A 19,107-nucleotide genomic window follows, 5' to 3' on the forward strand; every position below is an offset into this window, starting at 1 on the left:
ATGGAGAAAACTTTTAATTTGCTTTCCAACAAGATGAACCTGTTTCTGCTGTGTGGTACACAAAGCTAATGCAGAATGGAGAAATTGTGCAAGTTGCGAATCATACCACTCTCATGAGGTCGGCACCCCATGGGTTGGCATTTGCATTCACAATTGTCCTCTTTCAGTTTAAAATCAGATAGCATAAAACGAAATTATCAAGTCAACTGTTGCATGTCCAACTTGAGATACATTAAAGGAGTCCAGCATTCAACAGCAGCAATAATCTATACCTTGAAAATCCGGTCACCTCCAAAGTCTTTCCTGTTGTGTAGGCAAAAATTACTAATGACAAAATAGTTTTGAAGGACCATTAGCTGCACTCATGTTACTAGATGGTCAATAAACAAACAAATTCATTAAAATGTGTTTCAAAATTTTGAATGAGGTTTGAGTGTATTCACTTCTCTATCAGATTTATTTGTTTGATTCAGAAAGAAGATGAGTAATAAAGAACTACATAAGGAATAAAATGATGTAAAAATATTCCCAAGTTAATGATACTAATTTCATCCTGCAGATGAAAAAAATCTCTAGGTTATATACCATAAACACTTAAAATGTATAATGTATTTATTAAAAATGTGATTCTATACATATCTTTTAAAACTCTGTGAAAGCAAAGCGATTGTTTTCCCACTCTGGTTCTCACATATATACCCTTGCACCATGACGGAAAATGCCTACAAAAGAGTGAAATTTCTCTCCATTGGCATTTAAATTACTATATGAAGCACTCTAGTGCATTCTTGAATTTTATAACAGTTTAAACCTTAAAAAAAAAAAAAGTCTTAATTAGAACTCTACATCTGCCAGAATGTGTTGCTTTAAGATGGTATTGCATTAACTCTGCATGAGTTTCCCTGTCCATTTCCTGGTTGTTTTCATAGTATCCACTGCTTCAGTATTTTTAATTTCACTAAGCTCTGCTGTTCAACTGAAGAAATCTGAGAAACATTTCTGATTATCTTTGAAGACTCGTGGGATGCTAGATGGCAAACACCATGTCAATCTTTAAAGAGGTCAAGGAGTTAGGAAAAAAAGAAAAGTCAGAGAATTGACAACCAGTCATGTTATTTCAATTCCTCAGAAGAATCTGGAACAAATAATTCAGCTAACTATTTGCAAGATAACAAGGATCTGAGCAAAGCCAAATCAATAGTTTCCTTTAAATTCTGCATAAAAAGGATAATTATGAAAACAGGAGGTGTTATACATCATGCCCTTCTACAGTCACAATCCATTCTAAAAATAAAGCTAGGGAAATATTGTTTTGATAGAAGTACTATTGCATAGGGGTAAACTGCATTTAAAATTGTATCTATCAGTGGTTCATTGTCAAAATGGAAGAAAGCATTGAATAGAATTAATTCAGGGAGAGTCATGATTTTAAAGTTCTTTGGTATCTTTACTAATGATCTTACTGATTAAAAAAACATATTTGTTAACATTCAAGAACCACACGATGGTAGAAGGGACTGTGTTGGAGAATATCAGAATTCAAAATCTTCTCATCAAACTGATGTCTCAAAGGATAGAATGATGCTCAGTATGTTCAAAGGTTTTTTTTAGGCAGGAATAATGAGCTGTGTAAACACAGGATGGGAAACAAGAAGATAGCTAAACAAGATGAGGTCATCAACCAGCATCACCAATAACACCGCCTGGTAAAAAAGAAGTGAATGTTTTACTTGGATACCTAGCAGGTGTTTTGCATGCTGCAGTTTTGATACAATGCTCTCACTCTGCTCAGGCTTGGTGAGGAGTTAGGGGGACCACTGAGTGGAGATTGAGCATTCTGCTTTGAAAAGGTTGAGGACCACAAGGAAAAAATTCAGAGATGGCAGGGACATGATTGGGATCTAGTACACTCTGCCTGTGAGGGACAAGGGAAAGAATCAGGATTTCATAGACTAAAGGAGAAAAAAAAAATTAAAGGATTGTATGGTTTACAAAAAGGGAAAGGAGGAACATGTTCTCCTGGTCTATGGTGACTATGGCTCCTCATAGTAATCCCATGAGATACTGTTACTTGCAAAAGGAAAAAAAAGGCAAAAAAGCCTTTGAGAAAAAAATCTTTCTAATCCTAAAAGTAATGAAACAGCAATGGAATAGATCACCTGGGGAGATTGTGGAGTCTCTAACACGGGATGCTGTTAGGAACAGTTCACTGAGATATTAGTTTAGTGGAATACCAATTAAGACATGTACAAAATAACCCCTCACAGCTCCTTACACCTTTTCTTATCAAGGATCCTACAGTTGAATGAAGGATTTGGGGAACTCCAGGAACTTATGTTAGCATCTCTGAACCTCTTCTTCCACTCACCCCCACCCCCCACCCTGTATGATCAATTATACAAAAAATGCTAATATCAGTCATGAGGCACAGGACAGACCTGAACAAACAAGCTTGGTCAAGAAGTCCAGACTTCAGTTATTCTCCTGTTTCCTGTAAAAAAAAAGAAAAGAGTAGTATGGTACAAGACCATTCCTGTTAGACTGAATCCAGGGCTGTTAATTAATACTTAAGTGTACATATTCATTTCTTGGGGAAAAAAAAAGGCAAATGGGGCTTGTAGAGGTAACCTCTCAAAGGGAGAGGCTACAGTCAGTTAGATGAAGATCCAAACCCATTTTTCAATGAGATTCACTAGTCACTTGTACTCTTCACATGTGAATATGTGATTAGATGGTGTTATAGATTGAGCTCTGAAGCTTTGAAGGCTGGTCCATGGTTCTGTCTCTATCAAGCCAAGGCAGGCTAGCACCCCATCCAGCTGCTCTGTGGGTGTTTTAAAACATGAATATTTTGACCTTGAGCTTCAGATTAATTTGATCACCAACACTATTAACAGAAAACTCTGTGGCTTTGGGGGCCAGTGCAGCCAGAACTACTCTTTACCTGGCTACATAGTCATAGCCAGCTCATTTGTAGGAAGACTGGTTCTGCAGTGTTTTAAGCAGGTGACTCTCTTCGTATTTCTGATTAATGCCTGCCTCCCAAAGCTTGACCTAAATACATTATTTTAAGCAGTTTTATCAAAAAAATGCTCCTCTCTCTAATAATATATCACTCACAATCGATTTGTTGTTAATTGGGATTATCCCTCATCGGTAAACAGAAGGCACTGCTGTATGCATTCTGTTGATTTGTACCTGTCTGCTGTGGGTTAATGGCATGATTAAAAAACATTTCACACTGAGTTTCCAGCATCAGAAAAGCAATATTATTCAGTGACTGACTTTTACCTTAGGCTTAATGTTCAACTCATTCCTGTGCAGCTTATCTGGAAGGAAGAATATTAACCTTAACAAACACAAGTAATTATATTTCAGCAATGCATAGTATTATAGTGATATTTATTCATCTCTTCACTCCCTTAGTAACTTCCTGCACCTTAACTTGGCATCTTTTTTTAAGCTACATCTGACATTTCAGTACCTCTGAGTATTCAAAAAATGCCCCAAACAAGTACTCATTTCAGCTGGTTAGACATTTCAAACTAGGACTTCGAAATGGCTGCATAAGCTTTGAATGATCTCATGACATTACTTTATAGCTTCCTCTGACCCTTATTCTATTTTTATTATATGCTTCGTGGCCAAATTCAGCACAGGAATACAGCCTGCACTAAATTGTAGCAGCACTGAATTGGGATTTCAGCATCCTTTGACCTACCATTGTAGTGATTGTTGCCTGTTACATTTTCGGGCTTCTTTCACCTTAGAAAATTTAGTATTTGCTATGGAATCCTTTAAAATGTGTCTGGTCCTTCATAACTGCCTTCCAACACAACTAAATTTCCCAGGAAATTATTGAGCAAACTGGGAGGAAAAAAAATCCTCTGGAGGGTGCACCAGTCTTGATTCCTAACTTTACAATTGTAGCCATCTTAAAGTGAAGAAAGAGAAATCATAGCAGATAGCAGTACTAATTTTTGTTAGAAAATGTGGACTTTAGTTTGAAAATGTTTAAGGAAAGAAAATGAGTGGTTTTGCATGTTTGCATGCTTTTTCCCTTTAAGCAAGAAATACCTGATTTTGAGAGGATATGTATGTACAATAAACAAGCTCATTCCACATAAATCCTCAAAATACGTGTAACTGCAACACAGCGAAAAGTTTCTGTTTTCAGTACAATTCCTATATGATCCCTGTGTGACTTGCTCATGCAGTGGTGACGTCAAGTTGTGCTGAGGCAGGAAAGAAAAAAGAGGGTTATTGCATATCAGACACTTCAGCTGAATATTAAGCCCTCCAGATTCCCATTGTGAAAGAGGAAAAGGGTGCACAGCAGGCAGAAGAATACATTTCTGAGCAATGTACTTTTGCTTGGATATCCAGTGTTTTATTGTACATCACCTGGTCTGTCATGTTTTCCCCATGCAAGCAAACAAGCTCAAAATAAGCTAAACAAGCTCTTCCAGCATAAGTGGCTTATTTTCCATAAATGTAGACAATAAATAAATTAAAAAGTGATACTCAATGTAATACTGGTCATGTCGTTACAATACTCATGTAAGTCTTCTCCCAGCTCTGTTTTTCCTGATGTCAGCAGACAGCTAAGGCAGGCCTCTCACTTCTAAAAGGGTGACACTCACAAGGAGCTCCCTGCTTGCTCTGTGCTCCCCGACCACGGCTTTTTCACTAACGGTTGCTTTATGTCCTTCTGATTTGGAATCAGCAGTCACCAGCACCCAGCAATCCCAAGGACATATGAACACTTCTTAATTTCAAAATCTAATCAGCTGTTGCAGCCCACCTTCAAAGTCAGGTTTCTCACACAGACACAATTAGAATGGACAATGGCCAGGAGACACTAAACAGCATTAAAACAAACACAAAGACAGAAGCTAAAATCTACCTAATGTACCCCCCCCCCCAATATATTGATTATATTGGCACAGTATGGAAATCTTCCAAAAACAACCCCCAATATGACCTTTGTAATAAGAGATCAATAACAGTAATGTGGGAAAAAAAGAAATATGTGTGTTCTTTTTGAACTTGAGGGAGTGCAAAGAGTCCAGCACCATTCACATTCTGTTCCACCTCACATTCCCAGTCCCTATACTTCTGTCTGGCTGCCTGTGTAAACTCTCTGGGTTTCATGGCAGGTGTAAAATGCAAGGTTAAGGAGAGATGACCATTTGGCCTTCATTTTATTGTATATTGCTCCTAGAATGTTTGCCTTTGTTCTGTTGTTTGCTTTTGGTTAAGAGCTGAGCTCTCGTGGTTCACCCAGATGTGCCCTGGAGTCTTCTGTCCTTCCAACTTATCACCTGACAGCAATGATTGTATAGTGTAATTAAAAGTCAATGCTAGCTTTTGGGATATATGCTATAATAAAAGAACCATCTGAAATTAGGACTTAAATAATGAAGGGTTCAGGGACATGTAGGCTGGTATTTGTTATGCATTTTAATAGAGGAAGTTTGCAGCTAATTGGAGGCTAACTAAACCCTTTGGACACATTTCAAGTCACGTCAGTCCTTTTTTTCTCCCCAAGGAATCTGATAGGCCATGCAGCTTAGTACTGCCTTTTTCTATCTTAATTACCACATTGAGTTGTGCATGTGTTATGATTATAACCCAGGCAAGAGTTTTTACTATGGGCTTCAGAATCTATTTTAAACACCTCTCTATCTGCAAATAGTAGAAGAAAAAAAAAATTAAAGACCAATTTGCTTCTCAAACTGATGCATTGTAAGTCATGCACATTAGAGAAAGTAGGTCACCTGAGTTACTGTGACCCACCCCGGTAGCTCAAAAACAAGGCCTTCATTATTCTGTATTTAAGACATTATTAGATCTGATTTTATATAATAGTACACATTCATTGGGCTGCAAGAACCATCCTTGCCATGAACACACACTCTTCGTAGTGGCACTGAAGAGACTTATCAGTTTTAAATATGTTAAGCCTGTGGATAGAAATCTATATTATGCAATGTGGTTTCAACTACAACCATGTGGCTAACAGAAAAAAAACCATTATGACAATCTCATTTATTTGTTGCTTGTGGAATTTTTGCAAAGCTTGGTCAATGAACCTAGTAGGCTACCTTCATAATCCAGGCTGAAGGTAGGGAGGAGAAGCACTTTAAGAGTAAAATAAAATACAGACCTGTTGAGTTTCATAAATGTTAGTAGAAAATGCTGAGCAGTGCAAAAATCACAAATGGGAAAAAAGCTGTCATACTTTACCATGATATGGACATGCATGCCCATCTTTTTTACAGAATTAGCAAAAGAGTCGAGGTTAAAAAGAAAGAATTTGATCTTCCTTTTGGGGAGGTTAGCATTTAAAAAGTTGATTTAAAATGTTATAATTACCTCTTCTTCTCCAGTTTTCCGTGAGTCTGCAAGCAAAGTGGTTTGTGTGAGAAATCCAAGTTCTGGGGTACTTCTCTATTCTATAGAGTTATTCAGACTCTTTTGGCCAAGAATTCTACTGACAGCAAACATACATTTCTCAGCAACCCCATGTCTTTCTCTCCCTTTCCTGCCTCCAAAAAATAAATGAAATGTTTTTAAACTGTGCATATGCACCAAAGATTTTCATTCATAGGACATTCATAGTTACCTAAGCTATATTTCGGGATAAGGAAAAGGCATGAGTACAAAACTTCTTTTCTTTTTCTGTTCTCTTGAATTGTCTATTTATTGCTGTAACAGTCCTCTGACCTTCCAACATCACTGTGCACTGTTGTGCAATTCAGGTAAAACTCAGAAAGTTCAGCTCCTCTTAGTAGTAAATTCCACTACTGTGGACCATACAACAGTACTGAAGCTAAAAGAGTTTGGATGACCCACATCTCTTGGATCGCAATACATGCTCACGTGTGCTGCGCTTTGGTTACTTTAAATTTCTACAAGATAAGGAGACAACAAAAGGCCTTAACTTGTTTCCCACGAGGTCACACCTCCTTGGCCTTGTAGGGAAAAAGTCTGAGGAGATCCCTGCCCCAAGTTTCTGCATGTTCAACCCTCCAATTTTTATGATCCTTCTCCCTGAGGAAGGAGGGCTGCTGTTTCTTTGCAGTAGTTTGCTGGGGCTTGGTGTGAGAAAGATGATGGATACCCTGTTCACATCGGCTGCTTAGGCAATTTGCAGAGAATGACGTTGAATAAAATTAAGACTTCTGAGTAGCAGATGACAGAGCAAGTGATCAGGAGCAGGAAATAGCACTGGACTTGAAGAAGGGTAGGCCAGGAAGATGCTCTTAGTATATAACTAAGAGATGATCTCAGGTCTTCTCTTTGGTTGTTGCTGCAACAGGCCGCCTTGCTGTTAAGGCACCACAGTCTTTGGAAAGTCAGGGTAAGTAATTTTTCCTTGTCATCCTTTTCCTGCTTGTTCATCCTCTCTCCCTCTTCCTTCCTCTTCGCTTGTCAAGACCACAGCTACTCTTCCAGTTCTACTGCCAAAACTCACTCTTTCATTTCATGGTCTCACAGTCCAGCACTGAATATTTCCAGTGCTGAAGCACTCCTTCTGCTATCACTTTTTGAAAATACTTCTGCCAAAAAAAAAAATAGTCTGCCCATGTATAAAAGAGGAGACAAATTTACTGCAGAAATAATAGCAAAACAAATGTGCTGGTGATATTTGAAAAAATACTGCCAAATACTTCTGGTTGAATTCAAGCGATTAGAACTAGTAGTAAAACATGACACTTTTAGTATTTAGTCTGAGCTCAACCACTATTCATGGTTAAATCTGATATATTCTACATTTCAGAGAGAACATTAGCTGTCTTCAACAGTTCTATAAAGGGATAAAATCCATTTTATATCCATATATATCCATATTTGCATATTAACATAAGAAGATAGGTCCTATTTTGCTATTCCTTCATTTAAATTGACATTAGTAAGAGATTAATTAAAGTGTCGAGATCAGTCCTTTTTATACTTTATTGGCCTTTTTACACTTTATTGGCCTTTCTTATCTTTACAAACATTTTTTTCGTAAACATGCTTCCTTGTGTTCTGTGCAACAGAAAGATTTTTTTTCTGCTTCTTAATTTTTGAGTTCATTCACATATTCTTTGACATGTTAAACCAGCTAACACAGGTCTGTTCATGTGCAGTAGTTTCCATCATTCTTACCCTTTAGTATGCTTACTTGAGCCTCCTGTGCTTTGTCCTTCATAAATGGATAGATCCATAATTCTGCAATAATTTATGCTTCCTCTATTTGCATTACCTTAGCTGTTCCATTTTTCCCTTGATTGGACAACCACTATCTGCCTAGTTTTTCTCTTTTATTCTGTAATCCCATTTTGATTTTAACACTGACTCGTAAGATATAGCTATAGGAGCTTTTATATTTAGTTCTCCTTTTCATCTCTGAATTTAATAATTAGGAAAGTTTTTACCAAGTAATGTCAATTTAGTTATTCTTTTGCTGATTAAACATAATTCCATTTTCCTGGCTTCGGCTCTGCTCTCTCTCTGAAGACTAGCTAGCTTTTTAACACAATTCCCATATTTTCTAACTTTTCAGTATCTGTTAACCTCTGCCCCTTGATTGGCAGCAGAAACTTCCATCTAAATCCTGAAATATGACTGGAGGATCATGAAAAACAAAGCTGATGAAAATGGCAGACATGACACCATACTGTGAATATGCCCGACTGATATGTAGAGTTCATCCTGGCAATTTGTCTTTAAAGTCCTTTTAACTAATTAGTTACCTTTTCCACTGAGTACCCACAGTCCTCTGATATTCATAACATTGTTCTTTTAATTGGCATAGAGTGGAAAAAAGGTGCTTTCTTCATTTTTCCTTTTCCCTCTTGGGAAACTCTCTTCCTCTTTAAAAATCATTTATTTAGTTTAAGCTGAGTTCAGGTGGCAACAAAAACACTGGTTGTGTATTGCTATACGTTTATGAAGTTATTTCACAAAAGTTTGTTGATAAGTAACAACTCCACATTATAACTGCTAGTTGGGGCTAAATTACAGAGGTCTTACTGACAGTCTACATATATATAAACTTTTGAAAGAGTGACTCCTTGAATAATTAAAAGTTTTGCATGATATTTTCCTGCACCCCAGCCATCCCCACAGGTGCTTTATGTACTTATGTTCTCTGTGCTCTGGGGTTACTTCAATTTTCATAACACAATTTGCACAATTAGGCCTGATTTAGAATGTCATATCTCTCTAACTGGGATTAACAGGAATCTTTAAACAATCTTTTCTGGATTCTTTTTCATCTATAAAATGATCAAAAGGATGAAGCCCAGTTCCTGTACCCTAGGAGGTGGACAAAAAATATCAGAATGTACCTCACGCTCTCTTTCTCTTCATTGCTCTCCCTTTTTGTGAAGCAGCTGGCTCTGTTCCAGTCACCTTGAACAGAAAAAGAGGAAGAAAGAGCAGGGCTATAGTATCTGATGATCTTTGCCCATTTTCTACCTCCCATTTACTTAATCTCTCAGAACTGGGTAAGCAGTCCTTGTTTTTCCCCTCTGTTGACACACAAGCTGAATCTTGCTTTTTGTACAGCTGAGCAATGGCAATGACAACCTCATTCTTGGTGAACTCCTAAGCAGTTTTTGAAATATCATTGGTGCTTGATTTGATGTTATTTTTTCATATCTGCTATGCAAAATGCTGGATGCTGTTTTAAAAGCAAATTAAACTGAATGATATTAAGCAAGCAGAAGAATCTTCAGTAAAATATGTTATCACTTCCCTTTTTTTCAGAGAAGGATCAAAAGATCCAGACATTACACATATCTCCTTGCAGAATATTCTGAGGCACAGTGGTATGTCACTTTGAAATCAGATGATAGATAGAGCAATGCTTATCAAACCAATACAATTCAATCTCAGGCTGACATGCAGAGCTTTATATAAAGACAGTAAACACAACATGCTCATGGAATAGGTCAGATACAGCTTTATATGCAAGAAGTAAGATTTAAAAAAAAAGCAATTCCATGCTTGATTGGAAGCAAGTGACAAGAGAAAGACAAAGAAAGAAGCCAGGACAGGCAGAATACGCCTGGTGTATTTGAGATGAACAATAAATCAGACTGGTTCTATCAGGCGATTCAGCACAGTGGCATTTTTCTATGGCATGAACTGAATGGTCAGGTTGCCAGATATGAATAGTGATCACAACTTGGAAATATTGCTTTTGCAGAGACAAGAAAAAGCAAACATACAGAGAAAATGAAAGGACAACGTCAAGAGCAGAGAAGGGTCAACTGTTGGAATAAGGATCAGTTGTGTGGCATGGCATGGCTAGAAAAGGTCCTAGAAACAGAAACATAACTTCCCCTTTTTAGCTACTACCAGAGCTTTCTTCTCCTTTTGGGCTGTGTGTAGAGTGCCCTGTGTGCTGGAACACCCCGTGACAGCCAGGCTTTATGCTGAGTGTCGTACTACTCCTACTGTTGGTGAGGCCAGCAGGGTAGGAATCGGGGACTAGGGGCAAAACTACGCCATTCGCTGCAACAAGTCAAAGCTCTAAAAGTAGACACTATGTGGAAGAGTGTCCTCGAGAGCCAAGCTGAGTGGTTACCACTTACCTACTCTCCAGCTCAGCTGGCAAACTTTTGCGAGGGCACACAGTTATTCATGCTCTGCAAGCCTGTTGGCAAAGTAAGCACTGCAACAGGGACAGCGGGGCAGGGTAAGCAGACTTTACAGCTCTGCATAATTTAGTTCAAGGATTATGTACAGCGTATATAAAAAAAGCATTGAACCTTGAGGATTAAGGTGCAGTACAGTGAAATACATCATGAATATTAACCCACTCTCTCAAAGTAACAGTTAGCTTGCTGATAATTCCCTAGCCAGTGATATCAAACAGTATACTAACATTTGGGGGAAGTAGTATGATAGTCTATGCTGCATTATCATATTGAGGTGATTGTTTCATTAGTATAATGTAATGTTATTCTTCAGCAAGACAACCAGAACCAAGATACAGTTAAAAATATAGGGACAATTCCCAAGACAAAATTCCCAATGGAAATTCAATAAATACTCTTTAAGATGAACAGTGAGCTATAAGTGAGGGTACTTTTGTCAAGCTGTCCTGGTTTCAGCTGAGATAGAGTTAATTTTCTTTCAAGTAGCTGGTATACTGTTACATTTTGGCTTCAGTATGAGAAGCTTATTCATTGCAGTGTGGAAGAATGCCTCAAATTTGTAGACATACAAGTAAACCTGGACTTAGATTTTGAAAGCAATCGTTACTCAATCCTGCTGTCATTTGGACATGTGCACATTTATTTTTCCATGCATTATTAAAAAAAAAAAAACAAAAAGTGTGTCATCTGTGGCATTTTGGGGTTAAGAAAAGATATGCAATGGATGTCCTGAAAAATGACATGGACTAGCAATTTGTTAAATAGATACAGATAGCTGCCAAGTTTAGAAAATTTGGATCTAGAGCCTCTGGCAGAATATTCACAAAAAAGAGATAACAAATACAATTCTGTACTTTCTAAACTGATACCCTGAATACAAATTAGTGAAAATTACTGCAGTATCCTATTTATTAATGACTGACAATTAAATCCATTGGATCAAAATGAGAAGCTGCCTTCCTTCAGATTTTGCATATTATTAGTACACCTATCGTACCTATGCCTGTCTACTGGGGGGAGGGGGAGGAAGAGACTTAGAATGATTTACTAATAATTAGTATTTGTAATTATAGAAGTATTTCTGCACACAGGCCTTAAAATGCTTTATTGTGCATGGAAAACAGACGTTACTTCAATTATACAGAAAAGGAAACTGATAAAACACATATATTATGTGGTTAAAATTAAGTCTATATAGTAAAACTGTATAAAAGAGCATAAACAAGATTTTTTCTTCCTTGAGAAAAATCATTGTCAAGTGATGAAGTTATGCATCAATGCCCTGAAAGCTGTTAACAGAGAACATGGGAAAGACAAAGACATTGCTAACTCCACCAGGCACTCATGACAAACAATAAAAAATCCCATGTAGAGGAGAATTATCTCCAAAATGATTCACTTATTTTCCTTTCTGACTTCATCTCACAGCTACGTAACTGAGGATGTAAAAGGAGCAACAGCTTCCTACCACTACAGTTAGCTTCTGAACAGAATTTCACTAGCACGAGGCAAAAATCAATTTATAAAAAGGTAACATTCAAATGTGATTTTTTTCTTTATTTTCTGTACAAGCAGGAGGGACAGGAAAGGAGAAGAATTTTGCAATACGTCATGATTTTTTTTTCTTACTGAAATGGCACTATTATATGTCTTTGGGGCACAGCCTTATTTCTTATTACATGTATAAATCTTTGGATTCTGACTATTAGCCACACTACTGAGTTTGACTACAAACACTATCAGAGCCCAAACATTAGATGATAATTCATAGTAATATCAACAATAATCAAATAAAGAACAAAGTCTGGATAAGAAGTTCTTTATCCAGAAGTTCAATTTGATTCATTCTCTCCCATATCCCTCCTCTGGGGGCAAACTGTAGCTGTTGAACAGTATTTTGAATTCATTTTCTTCCTGAAAGCCCAATCACCTAAGCATATACATGCTACTCTGTTTTATATTAAAGTAAATAAGGTCAGAATGATCATTTTAAGCTTTGGAGGGAAATTATTAAACTTTGTGACAGCCTACTGGAGTGGCATTTATGGTCTTGAACCATCATCAAATTTGTCTGTTGCACGGACAATCAGATCTATGTGCAAACCTGCCTCTTCAAACACATTTAAATCATATGTTTATGCTGAACATGGAAAACAATCACAAGGTGCAATGAAACAGGGATGAATTGTCTTGGTGACCAAAGATTTAACCCATCCTTTGCTCTGCATAATATAGTAACTACCCCAGGCCATGTGATTGCAACTGCCTAGCCACATAACACTTGTTATTTACTAGACAGTTTGAGCTAGCAGTCCTCCACTGGTGCTGGTGTTCATCTGATCCCTCTACTTCTGCTCCTGAGCAGAAGGAAGGAAGGGTTACAGACAAGGTTGTTTAAATATCTGAAGAAGCCCTTAAAATATTGTTCTTTTGAACAGCCAGTGAATTACTACAAAGTATGTTTGAAGTCCATTACTTTTCCATACACTGCTATTTTCACCACTGATGTGGGTGTATTTTGTTTCACGGAACACAGACTCTTAGGGGAAATGCTGCCAAATAAGGAAAAATGTTCAAGATAGCACATCTGAACTCATTAAAACTCATTTCAAACAATCATTGCTGGTGTTTGTAAGAGTCCTGAAATAATCTTCCTATCAGATTTCATTTGCCTTTGTCATGTATGATGAGAAAGCAATAAAATGAAAACTTTTCCTCAAAGTTATAATGACACTTTCACAGTCTGCCATTTGGTATTGCCGCCAAAAACCAAGGACACGTTTTACAATTCTCGGGTTACTTAATTTATTGTTGATAATGTACAGAAGTTCACTTCATCTCCAAATACCAGAGATTTAAGTGCCTTGGTCATTTTTTTAAATGATTTAATTAAAAAATCAAAACTTCTACATGTGTGAAATGCTACACCTCATAGCAGTGCACAAAGAAATAAGCAGTAGATCATAGTTGTTGTAGATGATGCACAAATAAGTCTTGTAAAGCATATGATATAGCTCTCAGGTGGAGGCCCAACTGTCATTGATTTCTTCAGTTATCTTTGTGGGACACAGCATTAATCCATTCACAAATTCAACTTTTCAGTTGTCAGGGTCCTTTCAGATGTGAGGGTAAACAGCAACAGAAAGGACAGCAAACAGTAATGAAGTGTAAGCTAGATTTACCTAGCACAGATCCTTGATGACAAACAAATACACACTGGCCTGCCACTTCAAGACCAGAAGGAGCTATTTGCATAGCATTTAACAAAATTGAAAGCACTGTTGGCTTGTTCCCCAAAACAATTCAAACTTTTCAGATTTACACTGGGGACATACTAGAGTCAATGCAGAACAGTCACTACAGCTTATTTTGCATCCTTGAAACCATCTCATGTAACTGAGGGAGACAAGGAAGGCAAGTGGGAGCCATAGGCTCTGAGCTAGGATCATGTATTCCTCATTAAAAATCTATCGTGCTCAGAGAGATGGCCCCTAATAACACCAATTCATTTGGTTATGGTTTGTTGGGGAGACCACTCATACTGACATTAAAACATTTTTCCCAGTATGGGAAGAGAGGTAACACTAAATACACTGAATCAGGTTAGTCTTGGGGCTCTTTTAGATGGATTAGTTTATGCCAGACAGCACAAGTCTTAAATAAGGTGTATGTGAAGCTCCATTCCCCTGTCATCTCCTTATTTCCCCAAAACTTGTGAATAATGTACCTAGTGGCTTCTGTGTCTTCTGAACTTGCAACCACTTAAATAGAACTTTGGCTACCTCTTCACCAGCAAAAAAGGTGGATTTTTATAATGAGATAAGACACACAAGCAAAGTCCTTTTGTGAAAATGTGGTAGAGACTCTTACAGCTTCACCACAGGCAATTAAAGCTCTAAGACTGCTTGGTTGTTTCATGGAAAAGTGAGCTGTAATTATTTGTCAGATTTGTAATGCTCTGTTAAAACAAAGAAACTAACAACATATCACTTTTGCTTCAGTTAAGATAAGGTCTTTCTAGTCCATGATTTTATTAGGCAGAAAGCAGCGGGCTTACAGTGAAGTCTGTCTGTATTGGCCTGAAACCAGGGAGCTTAGCATTAGTAACACCTCAGAGGAAGGTGATTCTGAAAGGACAGAAGCTGCTGACGTCCTCTGCTCTCCCTGTGTGGTCTACCATGCCATGACGCTAGAGCTGCTGGGACGAGGTCTGCAGCTGATCCATTTACTGTTTTCACATTGCCACTTGCACTTGGGTTTTCTTTAGGACAGCAAAATTGCACAGTGAAGACGCAATGAGTTTCTCTGAAGTCTTATTTCTGTCTGAGCATTTCATGCGCTTGTACACATATGTGTGTTTTTCTGCATCTGCCTGCACATATCATTTCCATTCCATGATGAAATGTGCTATGCATATTTACTGAAATGCATTTAATTTTGCCGCACATATAGCAGTATGCCTATATAAGTGGAAAAGGATCTTGAGAATTCAGATGGTACTTGTGTTAATACCAGCAGCAGCTCTGCATTCTTAAAGTCGACTGTTTGCAGTTTTTAGCAGATTCATTTTTAAGTGGATTCTTTCCCATTCTTTTAAGAACTGTTCATAGTTAATAGACAGGAAGATATTCAATGGAGCTAGTTCTGTACTTCCAGAACACATGCATAGCCAGGAAGAGAGAGAGAGACTTCCACTGTCTATAAAGCTCTTCTTTACTTACTGGCTATCTAATAGATCAGATAAAATGTACAGACTTAGAAAGGAAGGGGTAATTTATAGGAAAGATAACTATGTTTTACTTCTGTATTGTGTCTCTAGTGGGGCCTGTTTCTGCAGGTAATAAAAACAGACAGTAGCATATGCACATAGATTTCCTCCACACACATAACCGTTATCGTATTTCAGGTGTTTAAATGGGCTTTTTCCCCCCTAGCATTTTTTAGGATGCTCACTAAAGACAAGAGAGGCCACCTGCTGCATGCAACTGCTCAACAGTTCCCCCACTGAGACCCTGAACTCTTCAGGCAAAAACCCTTTTACGCTTAATGGGTCACTTGGGCTTGGCTGCTGAGTCTGCTGCTGCAATGCCTCTGCATCTCACTCTAAATGTGTTTGAGTGCCTAAAAGTCCTTGACTTCAGACCCCATCAGAAGACAGTGTCTTCGTGCTCTGGGTGATGAAATCACTCCAGAAGTAGAGGATGGCTACTGTGCAGCAATTGCCGTTGCCATCTCAGAATAAACGCTTGAAGGTATGCAGTGCTGTGTTTGGGGACAGGTTGCTCAAGGGGGTCAAGCCCCATGGCTTGCTCTGGTGGACCATTAAATGGTATTCTACATCTCTGCATCTTCTTAGGCACAGAGAGGTTTGAAATAAAATGAACTGGACCTTTAATTCTGTGCAAAGATAGTAGGCAAGGCAGAGGTGGAGGAAGGGAAAAGCAGGGAAGGGTAGATACATCTATTGATTTGAGTATTCAGTTACAAGGTAAACAACATGTGGGTAGTGTCCTCTTCATGGGATACTGTCTGCTTTATTTAATGTTTCTCTTCCACAGAGGTACACTAGTAAAGGTAGAAATAAAACCACATGGAAATAGTGTGAACAAAACAGCTGATTATTTTGCAAGGTGCAAGACACATACTCCAGAAAAACTCAGAGATTTTGTGTGACACTTAAAGGCAGGTCATTGCATGCTGAAAGTGAGTGGTCAGCCAGTTCTGGATGAAATGAAACTCAACTGGAGTTTAGGCTGAAATGAAGCAAGAATACCATGAAGGTTTCCCTAACACTGTCAGTAAAATACTCATTAAAGAGAATGACATAGTAGCACAGAGAGAAGTAATACATTATTTAGTGGTTCCAGGAAACACTCTCGTTTTCTGTGTATTTCAACCAGCTGAATCTTCCGTGGGACCCAATTCAACTGGTCTTGAAGCAAAGCTAAAAAACATCAGTTGCTCTCAATCTTTGTAGCCCATATGTTCAGGACCCTTTCTTTGGGATGTTATGGGGTCTTGTGTAAAGCTCTAGCTGGGGTTTAAATATATTTGTAAGCAGAACGTAATATCAAACCTGTCCTCTTACAAAAATGAAAACCCATTGAAGTTTGCGATAAAGTCTGAGAAATATTCTTCTTTCTTCATCTGGAGTGAAATGAGCTTGGCAGCACATGTGTCTCTGAATAGTAATCTACATGTAAATCAGCAGCAGCCCCAACACCTGAAAAGCCTTCTGTGTGTCAGTAATACTGTATTATCTGGAGAGGACTGCCTTCAGCCAAAAGATGGGGGAGAAAATACATATTGATACAATTGTAGATATATTTTTGGCAGTACGAATGCTCACTGGAAAAAGGGAGTCTGACTCCAAGAGAATGTGGCTCAGAGATCTACAGCCAGCACAACATCTCATCAGGGCTTTTCTCTCCCACTCTCTGTTCTCAAGTAATGATTTTAAGCAGAATATTGTGATTTAAAATAAAATATTCTCACCTCCCACAAGAATACACTCTTCTGTTTCCTTGTGTAAAGGTTGTTGCTATTGAAGAATTTGTTCTTTTTTACAGCACATGCTCCACAATTTGTTGCTTTACTCTAATTTTGTCTATTTTTCAAAACACAGCCAGGTTTTGGTTTTTTTTGGGGGGTCAGGGTGCATTTCTTTTAAGTTTTAAAAAAGAGAGGACAAGTTTTGCTTTGAAGTTTACAAGCTTGACTGAACTGTACACTGTGTTAGTTTCTTCCAGTGTATGTACTGCATTATCAAGAAAGTACAATTTACCTGTTGATAGAAAAAAAGTAATTTTCCATTTTTCAGTAGGGAGTATTTTTATGAAGTTATTTTTTCTTTACATTGCAGCTCTGCAGTTAACAATCCTTTTACTGTGGAATAGCATTGACACATTCTTGTTACTCACCACAGGGGATATTCACAACTGTCTGCTTCAGGCATATAAATTAGGTATCTTTAGTTTCTTTGAATTGACTTCCTGGTTGTGTTGATCTCATTTCATAGACTACAAAAAGGAGCTTTGGTTTTTACCTTCGGTCCTTTGACTGGAGCCTACCTTAAATGTCCTAGGCAAATGGTTTGAATGTCCGTTCCTCCCAAGTGAGTTAATTAACATTGCTTGCTACTGAACAGTGTTCATCCTCAATGAACTAACACACCGTTCAACCAGCGACCTGTTAGCAACTCATTTCTTGGGGCTCTTCATACAATCATTACACCACACCTCACAGTCGTTGCTTTCAGTGTTTTAAGGGCATCAGATGTTCCCACTGCTGAGTTTGGACTCCAAAAGCCTGTGCATGTCAGGTCAGAGTAGAACGGAAGAGGGCTTTTTGCTACAGAGATCTGAACCATGTGCATCAGCCTGTCGGATCAAGTCTACCTCTCACCCGTCATATGAAGAATCAGCAATGGTGCTACCTAGGACCATTTCATAAACTAATTAAGCTTTGCTTATTGCAAGTATTTTAAAAGTCTGAATTTTCTTTTTCTTTCGTTCTCCTTACTTCTTGAGGCAGGAGAAGGTTTATTCAGGTGGGCCTATATTCTTAAATGGTTCAAAAATTGTGTGGTAAGTGATCACACTGAAGTCAGAGTATTTTGGAAGGGCACAAAAAGATTCCTTACTTTTTAAATTATGGTCCACTGTTTCAGCTTGTGCTTGAGCCAACCCTTTTTCTGATTTCGTCTAATTCTATAAGAACCATTGTGCCTGCTCTTTTTCCCCTTAATAGTGTCTACACTGGGCCAGCTTGGGTAGAAACATCAGAGCTTCTGTCCAGCCCATAGACCCGGGCAACTACTTCTGCATGCAAATTCTCGACTGACAGGCACAGCTTCAAATACGGAGACATGGAGTTGACAAGCATGGGGAAGCAGCATGGTTTAAAAACAAGAGACAAAACAAGTCTGCTGCTCTATTCTTCCCTCTTCCTTTGCTCTCCTTTACAGGTTCGTATGCCAGTTGGTGGCTTGTGACACAAATTCTTCTCTACAGCTTCATATCACGGATTGGATGTGCTAAAAGTGCACAGCTCTTCCTCCCCAGTATTAACGAGTCTGAATGTATTTATATATACATTAAGCTAGACAGAAAGAAACCAAATTCTTCTGATCTTGTCTCACGGAAAAGGAGGTCCATTCCCTTACCTATTCAAAGATGTGAAAAATGCAAGTTCCTTATATGTGAGATTTCTTTTTTATGACCTTTATTGACAATTCCCAGACAACAATTATTTCCTAGAATATCTGAAAGGGTATCGCACATCCAATTACATGCTTAAAATGCTCTGAAAGTCAGTATCTGTTTAAACCAAGGAATCTCCTATGCCTCTCACACTCAGATAAATAAAATACCACTTTCTGGAAGTCACTGGAGTTAACTTTAAGTGAAACATGAGCAAATGAAATCAGATTGGAAACCAGTTTCCAAGT

The sequence above is a fragment of the Aquila chrysaetos genome, chromosome 4, assembly GCF_900496995.4.
Source record: "Aquila chrysaetos chrysaetos chromosome 4, bAquChr1.4, whole genome shotgun sequence".
Lineage (NCBI taxonomy): Eukaryota > Metazoa > Chordata > Aves > Accipitriformes > Accipitridae > Aquila > Aquila chrysaetos.